Here is a 13,353-nt window from a genome sequence, read left to right as displayed (position 1 = left end):
CTGGTGTATCAACGCCCTAGCGTGAAGCCTAGGTTGCTCGGAGTGTAAAAATGACCTTTACTTTTGCAATGTTTGCAATTATTCATGTTATACGTTAGAAAAACTGTTGTACTTATATTGTATCTTATGCTTCAGGCGTTCACCTCTTATGCCATAAATATTCCATCTGGTGGAACAACGACCTAGGGTGAAGCCTAGGTTGCCCGGAACGTAGAAATGGAAATAACTTTCACACCGGTAGCAATTATTCGTTTTATACGATGGAAAAACAGTTCTACTTATTTTGTAATTTATGCTTCGGCCGTTGACTTCTAAGGCCCTAACTATTCGAGCTGGTGGAGCAACGCCCTAGAGTGAAGCCTAGGTTGCCCGGAACGTAGAAATGACCATCACTTTCAAACTGGTTGCAATTATTCGCTTTATACGATGGAAAAACTGTTGTATTTATATTGTTTTTTATGCTTCTGGCGTTGACTTCTAAGGCACTAACTATTCGATCTGGTGGAGCAACGCCCTAGAGTGAAGCCGAGGTTGCCCGGAACGTAGAAATGACAATCACATTCAAACTGGTTGCAATTATTCCGGTTATATGATGAAAGAACTGTTGTATCTTTATTGCATTTTATGCTTCGGGCATTGACTTCTAAGGCCCTAACTATTCAATCTGTTGAAGCAACGCCCTAGGGTGTAGCCTAGGTTGCCCGGAAAGTAGAAATGACCACAACTTTCATACTGGTTGCAATTACTCGTTTTATATGATGGAAAAACTGTTGTATTTATATTGTATTTTATGCTTCTGGCGTTCACTTCTTAGGCCCTAACTATTCGATCTGGTGGAACAACGCCCTAGGGAGAAGCCTAGGTTGCCCGGAACGTAGAAATGACCATAACTTTTACACTGGAAGCCATTATTCGTTTTATACGATGGAAAAACTGTTCTATTAATTTTGTATTTTATGCTTTGGGCGTTGACTTCTAAGGCCCTAACTGTTTGATCTGGTGGTGCAACGCCCTAGAGAGAAGCCTAGGTTGCCCGGAACGATGAAATGGAAATAACTTTCACACCGGTAGCAATTATTCGTTTTATACGATGGAAAAACAGTTCTATTTATTTTGTATTTTGTGCTTCGGCCGTTGACTTCTAAGCACCTAACTCTTCGATCTGTTGGAGCAACGCCCTAGGGTGAAGCCTAGGTTGCCGGAAAGTAGAAATGACCATAACACTCATACTGGTTGCAATTAATTGTTTTATACGATGGAAAAACTGTTGTATTTATATTGTATTTTATGCTTCGGGCGTTGACTTCTAAGACCCTAACTATTCAATCTGTTGGGTCAACGCCCTAGAATGAAGCCTAGGTTGCTCGGAATGTAGAAATGACCATAACATTCACACTGGTTGAAATTATTCGTTTTATACGATGGAAAAGCTGTTGCATCTTTATTGTATTTTATGCTTCTGGGGTAGACTTCTAAGGCCCTAACTATTCGATCTGGTGGAGCAACGCCCTAGAGTGAAGCCTAGGTTGCCCGGAACGTAGAAATGACCATCACTGTCAAACTGGTTGCAATTATTCCGGCTATATGACGGAAGAACTGTTGTATCTTTATTGCATTTTATGCTTCGGGCATTGACTTCTAAGGCCCTAACAATTCAATCTGTTGGAGCAACGCCCTAGGGTGAAGCCTAGGTTGCCACGAACTTAGAAATGACCATAACTTTCACACTGGTTGCTATTATTCGTCTTATACGATGGAAAAACTGTTATATTTATATTGTATTTTATGCTTCTGGCGGTGCCTTCTTAGGCCCTAAATGTTCGATCTGTTGGAGCAACGCCCTAGAGTGAAGCCTAGGTTGCCCGGAACGTAGAAATGATCATCACTTTCAAACTGGTTGCAATTAATCCTTTTATACGATGGAAAAACTGTTGTATTTATATTGCATTTTATGCTTCGGGCGTAGACTTCTATGGCCCTACCTATTCGATCTGGAGGAGCAACACCCTACAGTGAAGCCTAGGTTGCCCGGAACGTAGATATGACCATAACCTTCACACAGGTTGCAATTATTCGTTTTCTACGATGGAAAAGCTGTTGTATTTATATTGTATTTTATGCTTCCGGTGTTGACTTCTTAGACCCTAACTCTTCGATCTGGTGGAGCAACGCCTCAGAGTTAAGTCTAGGATGCCCGAAACGTGAAATGATCGTTACTTTCGCACTGGTTGCAATTAGTCGTGCTATACAATGGAAAAACTGTTGTATTTATACTGTATTTTATGCTTCTGGCGTTGACTTCTGAGGCCGTAGCTATTCGTTGTGGTGGAGCAACGCCCTAGAGTGAGGCCTAGGTTGCCCAGAACGTAGAAATGACCATCACTTTCACACTGGTTGCAATTATTCCTGTTATACGATGGAAAAACTCTTATATATTTATTGTATTTTATGCTTCGGGCGTTGACTTCCATGGCCCTACCTATTCGATTTGGTGGAGCAACACCCTACAGTGAAGCCTAGGTTGTCAGAAACGTAGAAATGAACATAACTTTCACACTGGTAGCAATTATTCGTTTTATACAATGGAAAAACTGTTCTATTTATTTTGTATTTTATGCTTCGTGCGTTGACTTCTAAGGCCCTAACTATTCGATCTGGTGGAGCAACGCCCTAGAGTGAAACCTAGGTTGCCCGGAACGTAGAAATTACCATAACTTTCACACTGGTAGGAATTATTCGTTTTATACGATGGAACAACTGTTCTATTTATTTTGTATTTCATGCTTCGGGCGTTGACTTCTAAGGCCCTAACTATTCAATCTGTTGGAACAACGCCCCAGGGTGAAGCCTAGGTTGCCCGGAAAGTAGAAATAACCATAACTTTCATACTGGTTGCAATTATTCGTTTTATACGATGGAAAAACTGTTTTACTTATATTGTATTATATGCTTCTGGCGTTGACTTTTAGGGCACTAACTATTCGATCTGGTGGAGCAGCGCCCTAGGGTGAAGCCTAGGTTGCCGGCACGTAGAAATGACCATTACTTTTACACTGGTTTCAATTATTCGTTTTATACGATGGAAAAACTGTTTTATTTATATTGTATTTTATGCTTCTGGCGCTGACTTTTAGGGCACTAACTATTCGATCTGGTGGAGAAGCGCCCTAGGGTGAAGCCTAGGTTGCCGGCACGTAGAAATGACCATTACTTTTACACTGGTTTCAATTATTCGTTTTATACGATGGAAAAACTGTTGCATCTTTATTGTATTTTATGCTTCGGGCGTTGACTTCTAAGGCCCTAACTATTCCATCTGGTGGAGCAACGTCCTAGAGTGAAGCCTAGGTTGCCCCGAAAGTAGAAATGACTATAACTTTCACACTGGCTGCAATTATTCGTTTTATACGATGGAAAACCTGTTGTATTTATACCGTATTTTATGCTTCTGGCGTTGACTTCTTATGCCCTAACTATTCCATCTGGTGGAACAACACCATAGGGTGATGCCTAGGTTGCCCGAAACGTAGAAATGACCATAACTTTCACATCGGTAGCAATTATTCGTTTTATACGATGGAAAAACTGTTCTATTTATTTTGTATTTCATGCTTCGGGCGTTGACTTCTAAGGCCCTAACTATTCAATCTGTTGGAACAACGCCCCAGGGTGAAGCCTAGGCTGCCCGGAAAGTAGAAATAACCATAACTTTCATACTGGTTGCAATTATTCGTTTTATACGATGGAAAAACTGTTTTACTTATATTGTATTTTATGCTTCTGGCGTTGACTTTTAGGGCACTAACTATTCGATCTGGTGGAGCAACGCCCTAGAGTGAAGCCTAGGTTGCCCGGAACGTAGAAATGACCATCTCTTTCACACTGGTTGCTATTATTCGTTCCATACGATGGAAAAACTGTTGTATTTTTATTGCATTTTATGCTTCCGCCGATGACTTCGAAGGCCCTAACTATTCAATCTGTTGGAGCAACGCCCTAGGCAGAAGCCTAGGTTGCCCGGAAAGTTGAAATGACATTAACTTTCATACTGGTTGCAATTACTCGTTTTATACGATGGAAAATCTGTTGTATTTATATTGTATTTTATGCTTCTGGCGTTCACTTCTTAGGCCCTAACTATTCGATCTGGTGGAACAACGCCCTAGGGAGAAGCCTAGGTTGCCCGGAACGTAGAAATGACCATAACTTTTACACTGGAAGCCATTATTCGTTTTATACGATGGAAAAACTGTTCTATTAATTTTGTATTTTATGCTTTGGGCGTTGACTTCTAAGGCCCTAACTGTTTGATCTGGTGGTGCAACGCCCTAGAGTGAAGCCGAGGTTGCCCGGAACGTAGAAATGACCATCACTTTCAAACTGTTTGCAATTACTCCTGTTATATAATGGAAAAACTGTTGTATTTTTATTGCATATTGTGCTTCGGGCATTGACTTCTAAGGCCCTAATTATTCAATCTGTTGGAGCAACGCCCTAGGGTGTAGCCTAGGTTGCTCGGAACGTAGAAATGACCATAACTTTCATACTGGTTGCAATTATTCGTTTTATATGATGGAAAAACTGTTGCATTTTTATTGTATTTTATGCTTCAGACGTTGACTTATGAGGCCGTAGCTATTCGATGTGGTGGAAGAACGCCATAGAGTGAAGCCTAGGTTGCCCGGAACGTAGAAATGACCATAACTTTCATACTGGTGGCAATTATTCGTTCTATATGATGGAAAAACTGTTGTATTTATATTGTATTTTATGCCGCTGGCGTTCACTTCTTAGGCCCTAGCTATTCGATCTGGTGGAACAACGCCCTGAGGTGAAGCCTAGGTTGCCCGGAACGTAGAAATGACCATAACTTTCACACTGGTTGCTATTATTTGTTTTATACGATGGAAAAACTGTTATATTTATATTGTACTTTATGCTTCTGGCGTTGCCTTCTTAGGCTCTAACTGTTCGATCTGGTAGAACATTGCCCTAGAGTGAAGCCTAGGTTACCCGAAACGTAGAAATGACCAGTACTTTCACACTGTTTGCAGTGACTCCTGTTATACGATGGAAAAACTGTTGCATCTTTATTGAATTTTATGCTTATGTCGTTGACTTCTAAGGCCCTAACTATGCTATCTGGTGTATCAACGCCCTAGCGTGAAGCCTAGGTTGCTCGGAGTGTAAAAATGACCTTTACTTTTGCAATGTTTGCAATTATTCATGTTATACGTTAGAAAAACTGTTGTACTTATATTGTATCTTATGCTTCAGGCGTTCACCTCTTATGCCATAAATATTCCATCTGGTGGAACAACGACCTAGGGTGAAGCCTAGGTTGCCCGGAACGTAGAAATGGAAATAACTTTCACACCGGTAGCAATTATTCGTTTTATACGATGGAAAAACAGTTCTACTTATTTTGTAATTTATGCTTCGGCCGTTGACTTCTAAGGCCCTAACTATTCGAGCTGGTGGAGCAACGCCCTAGAGTGAAGCCTAGGTTGCCCGGAACGTAGAAATGACCATCACTTTCAAACTGGTTGCAATTATTCGCTTTATACGATGGAAAAACTGTTGTATTTATATTGTTTTTTATGCTTCTGGCGTTGACTTCTAAGGCACTAACTATTCGATCTGGTGGAGCAACGCCCTAGAGTGAAGCCGAGGTTGCCCGGAACGTAGAAATGACAATCACATTCAAACTGGTTGCAATTATTCCGGTTATATGATGAAAGAACTGTTGTATCTTTATTGCATTTTATGCTTCGGGCATTGACTTCTAAGGCCCTAACTATTCAATCTGTTGATGCAACGCCCTAGGGTGTAGCCTAGGTTGCCCGGAAAGTAGAAATGACCACAACTTTCATACTGGTTGCAATTACTCGTTTTATATGATGGAAAAACTGTTGTATTTATATTGTATTTTATGCTTCTGGCGTTCACTTCTTAGGCCCTAACTATTCGATCTGGTGGAACAACGCCCTAGGGAGAAGCCTAGGTTGCCCGGAACGTAGAAATGACCATAACTTTTACACTGGAAGCCATTATTCGTTTTATACGATGGAAAAACTGTTCTATTAATTTTGTATTTTATGCTTTGGGCGTTGACTTCTAAGGCCCTAACTGTTTGATCTGGTGGTGCAACGCCCTAGAGAGAAGCCTAGGTTGCCCGGAACGATGAAATGGAAATAACTTTCACACCGGTAGCAATTATTCGTTTTATACGATGGAAAAACAGTTCTATTTATTTTGTATTTTGTGCTTCGGCCGTTGACTTCTAAGGACCTAACTCTTCGATCTGTTGGAGCAACGCCCTAGGGTGAAGCCTAGGTTGCCGGAAAGTAGAAATGACCATAACACTCATACTGGTTGCAATTAATTGTTTTATACGATGGAAAAACTGTTGTATTTATATTGTATTTTATGCTTCGGGCGTTGACTTCTAAGGCCCTAACTATTCAATCTGTTGGGTCAACGCCCTAGAATGAAGCCTAGGTTGCTCGGAATGTAGAAATGACCATAACATTCACACTGGTTGAAATTATTCGTTTTATACGATGGAAAAGCTGTTGCATCTTTATTGTATTTTATGCTTCTGGGGTAGACTTCTAAGGCCCTAACTATTCGATCTGGTGGAGCAACGCCCTAGAGTGAAGCCTAGGTTGCCCGGAACGTAGAAATGACCATCACTGTCAAACTGGTTGCAATTATTCCGGCTATATGACGGAAGAACTGTTGTATCTTTATTGCATTTTATGCTTCGGGCATTGACTTCTAAGGCCCTAACAATTCAATCTGTTGGAGCAACGCCCTAGGGTGAAGCCTAGGTTGCCACGAACTTAGAAATGACCATAACTTTCACACTGGTTGCTATTATTCGTCTTATACGATGGAAAAACTGTTATATTTATATTGTATTTTATGCTTCTGGCGGTGCCTTCTTAGGCCCTAAATGTTCGATCTGTTGGAGCAACGCCCTAGAGTGAAGCCTAGGTTGCCCGGAACGTAGAAATGATCATCACTTTCAAACTGGTTGCAATTAATCCTTTTATACGATGGAAAAACTGTTGTATTTATATTGCATTTTATGCTTCGGGCGTAGACTTCTATGGCCCTACCTATTCGATCTGGAGGAGCAACACCCTACAGTGAAGCCTAGGTTGCCCGGAACGTAGATATGACCATAACCTTCACACAGGTTGCAATTATTCGTTTTATACAATGGAAAAACTGTTCTATTTATTTTGTATTTTATGCTTCGTGCGTTGACTTCTAAGGCCCTAACTATTCGATCTGGTGGAGCAACGCCTCAGAGTTAAGTCTAGGATGCCCGAAACGTGAAATGATCGTTACTTTCGCACTGGTTGCAATTAGTCGTGCTATACAATGGAAAAACTGTTGTATTTATACTGTATTTTATGCTTCTGGCGTTGACTTCTGAGGCCGTAGCTATTCGTTGTGGTGGAGCAACGCCCTAGAGTGAGGCCTAGGTTGCCCAGAACGTAGAAATGACCATCACTTTCACACTGGTTGCAATTATTCCTGTTATACGATGGAAAAACTCTTATATATTTATTGTATTTTATGCTTCGGGCGTTGACTTCCATGGCCCTACCTATTCGATTTGGTGGAGCAACACCCTACAGTGAAGCCTAGGTTGTCAGAAACGTAGAAATGAACATAACTTTCACACTGGTAGCAATTATTCGTTTTATACAATGGAAAAACTGTTCTATTTATTTTGTATTTTATGCTTCGTGCGTTGACTTCTAAGGCCCTAACTATTCGATCTGGTGGAGCAACGCCCTAGAGTGAAACCTAGGTTGCCCGGAACGTAGAAATTACCATAACTTTCACACTGGTAGGAATTATTCGTTTTATACGATGGAACAACTGTTCTATTTATTTTGTATTTCATGCTTCGGGCGTTGACTTCTAAGGCCCTAGCTATTCAATCTGTTGGAACAACGCCCCAGGGTGAAGCCTAGGTTGCCCGGAAAGTAGAAATAACCATAACTTTCATACTGGTTGCAATTATTCGTTTTATACGATGGAAAAACTGTTTTATTTATATTGTATTTTATGCTTCTGGCGCTGACTTTTAGGGCACTAACTATTCGATCTGGTGGAGAAGCGCCCTAGGGTGAAGCCTAGGTTGCCGGCACGTAGAAATGACCATTACTTTTACACTGGTTTCAATTATTCGTTTTATACGATGGAAAAACTGTTGCATCTTTATTGTATTTTATGCTTCGGGCGTTGACTTCTAAGGCCCTAACTATTCCATCTGGTGGAGCAACGTCCTAGAGTGAAGCCTAGGTTGCCCCGAAAGTAGAAATGACTATAACTTTCACACTGGCTGCAATTATTCGTTTTATACGATGGAAAACCTGTTGTATTTATACCGTATTTTATGCTTCTGGCGTTGACTTCTTATGCCCTAACTATTCCATCTGGTGGAACAACACCATAGGGTGATGCCTAGGTTGCCCGAAACGTAGAAATGACCATAACTTTCACATCGGTAGCAATTATTCGTTTTATACGATGGAAAAACTGTTCTATTTATTTTGTATTTCATGCTTCGGGCGTTGACTTCTAAGGCCCTAACTATTCAATCTGTTGGAACAACGCCCCAGGGTGAAGCCTAGGCTGCCCGGAAAGTAGAAATAACCATAACTTTCATACTGGTTGCAATTATTCGTTTTATACGATGGAAAAACTGTTTTACTTATATTGTATTTTATGCTTCTGGCGTTGACTTTTAGGGCACTAACTATTCGATCTGGTGGAGCAACGCCCTAGAGTGATGCCTAGGTTGCCCGGAACGTAGAAATGACCATCTCTTTCACACTGGTTGCTATTATTCGTTCCATACGATGGAAAAACTGTTATATTTATATTGTATCTTATGCTTCTGGCGTTGACGTCTTAGGCCTTAACAATACGTTCTAGTGGAACAACGCCCTAGAGTGAAGCCTAGGTTGCCTGGAACGTACAAATGACCATCACTTTCACACGGGTTGCAATAATTCCTGCTATAGGATGGAAAGGCTGTTGTATTTTTATAGTATTTTATGCTACGGGCGTTGACTTCTAAGGCCCTAACTATTCGATCTGGTGGAGCAACGCCCTAGAGTGAAGCCTAGGTTGCCCGGAACGTAGAAATGACCAGAACTTTCACACTGGTTGCTATTATTCGTTTTATACGATGGAAAAACTGTTATATTTATATTGTATTTTATGCTTCTGGCGTTGACTTCTTAGGCCTTACCTTTTCGATCTGGTGGAACAACGCCCTAGAGTGTAGCCTAGGTTGCCCGGAACGTAGAAATGACCATCACTTTCACACTGGTTGCAATTATTCCTGTTATACGATGGAAAAGCTCATGTATATTTAATGTATTTTATGCTTCGGGCGTTGATTTCTATGGCCCTACCTATTCGATCTGGTGGAGCAACGCCCTACAGTCAAGCCTAGGTTGCCCGGAACGTAGAAATGAACATAACTTTCACACTGGTAGCAATTATTCGTTTTATACAATGGAAAAACTGTTCCATGTATTTTGTATTTTATGCTTCGGGCGTTGACTTCTATGGCCCGACCTATTCGATCTGGTGGAGCAACACCCTAAAGTCAAGCCTAGGTTGCAAGGAACGTAGAAATGACCATAACATTCACACCGGTTGCAATTATTCATGCTATACGTTGGAAAAACTGTTGCATTTTTATTGTAATTTATGCTTCTAGCGTTGACTGCTAAGGCCGTAGCTATTAGATGTGGTGGAGTAACGCCCTAGAGTGACGCCTACGTTGCCTGGGACGTAGAAATGACTATTACTTTCACAATGTTTCCAATTATTCATTTTATACGATGGAAAAACTGTTGTACTTGTATTGTATTTTGTTCTTATGGCGTTGAATTCTAAGTCCCTAGCTATACGATCTGGTGGAGCAACGTCCTATAGTGAAACCTAGGTTGCCCGGAACGTAGAAATTACCATATCTTTCACACTGGTAGGAATTATTCGTTTTATACGATGGAAAAACTGTTGTATTTATAGTGAATTTTATGCTTCTGGCGTTGACTCCTAAGGCCCTAGCTATTCGATTTGGTGGAGCAGCGCCCTAGAGTGAAGCCTAGGTTGCCCGGAACAATGATATGCCATTACTTTCACACTGGTTGCAATATTTCCTGATATACGACGGAAAAACTGTTGCATCTTTATTGTATTTTATGCTTCTGGCGTTGACTTCTAAGGCCCTAACTATTCGATTTGGTGGAGCAACGCCCTAGAGTGAAGCCTAGGTTGCCCGGAACGTAGAAATTACCATAACTTTCACACTGGTAGGAATTATTCGTTTTATACGATGGAACAACTGTTCTATTTATTTTGTATTTCATGCTTCGGGCGTTGACTTCTAAGGCCCTAACTATTCAATCTGTTGGAACAACGCCCCAGGGTGAAGCCTAGGTTGCCCGGAAAGTAGAAATAACCATAACTTTCATACTGGTTGCAATTATTCGTTTTATACGATGGAAAAACTGTTTTACTTATATTGTATTATATGCTTCTGGCGTTGACTTTTAGGGCACTAACTATTCGATCTGGTGGAGCAGCGCCCTAGGGTGAAGCCTAGGTTGCCGGCACGTAGAAATGACCATTACTTTTACACTGGTTTCAATTATACGTTTTATACGATGGAAAAACTGTTTTATTTATATTGTATTTTATGCTTCTGGCGCTGACTTTTAGGGCACTAACTATTCGATCTGGTGGAGAAGCGCCCTAGGGTGAAGCCTAGGTTGCCGGCACGTAGAAATGACCATTACTTTTACACTGGTTTCAATTATTCGTTTTATACGATGGAAAAACCGTTGCATCTTTATTGTATTTTATGCTTCGGGCGTTGACTTCTAAGGCCCTAACTATTCCATCTGGTGGAGCAACGTCCTAGAGTGAAGCCTAGGTTGCCCCGAAAGTAGAAATGACTATAATTTTCACACTGGCTGCAATTATTCGTTTTATACGATGGAAAACCTGTTGTATTTATACCGTATTTTATGCTTCTGGCGTTGACTTCTTATGCCCTAACTATTCCATCTGGTGGAACAACACCATAGGGTGATGCCTAGGTTGCCCGAAACGTAGAAATGACCATAACTTTCACATCGGTAGCAATTATTCGTTTTATACGATGGAAAAACTGTTCTATTTATTTTGTATTTCATGCTTCGGGCGTTGACTTCTAAGGCCCTAACTATTCAATCTGTTGGAACAACGCCCCAGGGTGAAGCCTAGGCTGCCCGGAAAGTAGAAATAACCATAACTTTCATACTGGTTGCAATTATTCGTTTTATACGATGGAAAAACTGTTTTACTTATATTGTATTTTATGCTTCTGGCGTTGACTTTTAGGGCACTAACTATTCGATCTGGTGGAGCAACGCCCTAGAGTGAAGCCTAGGTTGCCCGGAACGTAGAAATGACCATCTCTTTCACACTGGTTGCTATTATTCGTTCCATACGATGGAAAAACTGTTATATTTATATTGTATCTTATGCTTCTGGCGTTGACGTCTTAGGCCTTAACAATACGTTCTAGTGGAACAACGCCCTAGAGTGAAGCCTAGGTTGCCTGGAACGTACAAATGACCATCACTTTCACACGGGTTGCAATTATTCCTGCTATAGGATGGAAAGGCTGTTGTATTTTTATAGTATTTTATGCTACGGGCATTGACTTCTAAGGCCCTAACAATTCAATCTGTTGGAGCAACGCCCTAGGGTGAAGCCTAGGTTGCCACGAACTTAGAAATGACCATAACTTTCACACTGGTTGCTATTATTCGTCTTATACGATGGAAAAACTGTTATATTTATATTGTATTTTATGCTTCTGGCGGTGCCTTCTTAGGCCCTAAATGTTCGATCTGTTGGAGCAACGCCCTAGAGTGAAGCCTAGGTTGCCCGGAACGTAGAAATGATCATCACTTTCAAACTGGTTGCAATTAATCCTTTTATACGATGGAAAAACTGTTGTATTTATATTGCATTTTATGCTTCGGGCGTAGACTTCTATGGCCCTACCTATTCGATCTGGAGGAGCAACACCCTACAGTGAAGCCTAGGTTGCCCGGAACGTAGATATGACCATAACCTTCACACAGGTTGCAATTATTCGTTTTCTACGATGGAAAAGCTGTTGTATTTATATTGTATTTTATGCTTCCGGTGTTGACTTCTTAGACCCTAACTCTTCGATCTGGTGGAGCAACGCCTCAGAGTTAAGTCTAGGATGCCCGAAACGTGAAATGATCGTTACTTTCGCACTGGTTGCAATTAGTCGTTCTATACAATGGAAAAACTGTTGTATTTATACTGTATTTTATGCTTCTGGCGTTGACTTCTGAGGCCGTAGCTATTCGTTGTGGTGGAGCAACGCCCTAGAGTGAAGCCTAGGTTGCCCAGAACGTAGAAATGACCATCACTTTCACACTGGTTGCAATTATTCCTGTTATACGATGGAAAAACTCTTATATATTTATTGTATTTTATGCTTCTGGCGTTGACTTCTTATGCCCTAACTATTCGATCTGTTGGAGCAACGCCCTAGGGTGAAGCCTAGGTTGTCAGAAACGTAGAAATGAACATAACTTTCACACTGGTAGCAATTATTCGTTTTATACAATGGAAAAACTGTTCTATTTATTTTGTATTTTATGCTTCGTGCGTTGACTTCTAAGGCCCTAACTATTCGATCTGGTGGAGCAACGCCCTAGAGTGAAACCTAGGTTGCCCGGAACGTAGAAATTACCATAACTTTCACACTGGTAGGAATTATTCGTTTTATACGATGGAACAACTGTTCTATTTATTTTGTATTTCATGCTTCGGGCGTTGACTTCTAAGGCCCTAACTATTCAATCTGTTGGAACAACGCCCCAGGGTGAAGCCTAGGTTGCCCGGAAAGTAGAAATAACCATAACTTTCATACTGGTTGCAATTATTCGTTTTATACGATGAAAAAACTGTTTTACTTATATTGTATTATATGCTTCTGGCGTTGACTTTTAGGGCACTAACTATTCGATCTGGTGGAGCAGCGCCCTAGGGTGAAGCCTAGGTTGCCGGCACGTAGAAATGACCATTACTTTTACACTGGTTTCAATTATTCGTTTTATACGATGGAAAAACTGTTTTATTTATATTGTATTTTATGCTTCTGGCGCTGACTTTTAGGGCACTAACTATTCGATCTGGTGGAGAAGCGCCCTAGGGTGAAGCCTAGGTTGCCGGCACGTAGAAATGACCATTACTTTTACACTGGTTTCAATTATTCGT

This window comes from Calliopsis andreniformis, unplaced genomic scaffold (assembly GCF_051401765.1).
Source record: "Calliopsis andreniformis isolate RMS-2024a unplaced genomic scaffold, iyCalAndr_principal scaffold0004, whole genome shotgun sequence".
NCBI classification, from domain to species: domain Eukaryota; kingdom Metazoa; phylum Arthropoda; class Insecta; order Hymenoptera; family Andrenidae; genus Calliopsis; species Calliopsis andreniformis.
This window is presented reverse-complemented; position numbering follows the sequence as displayed.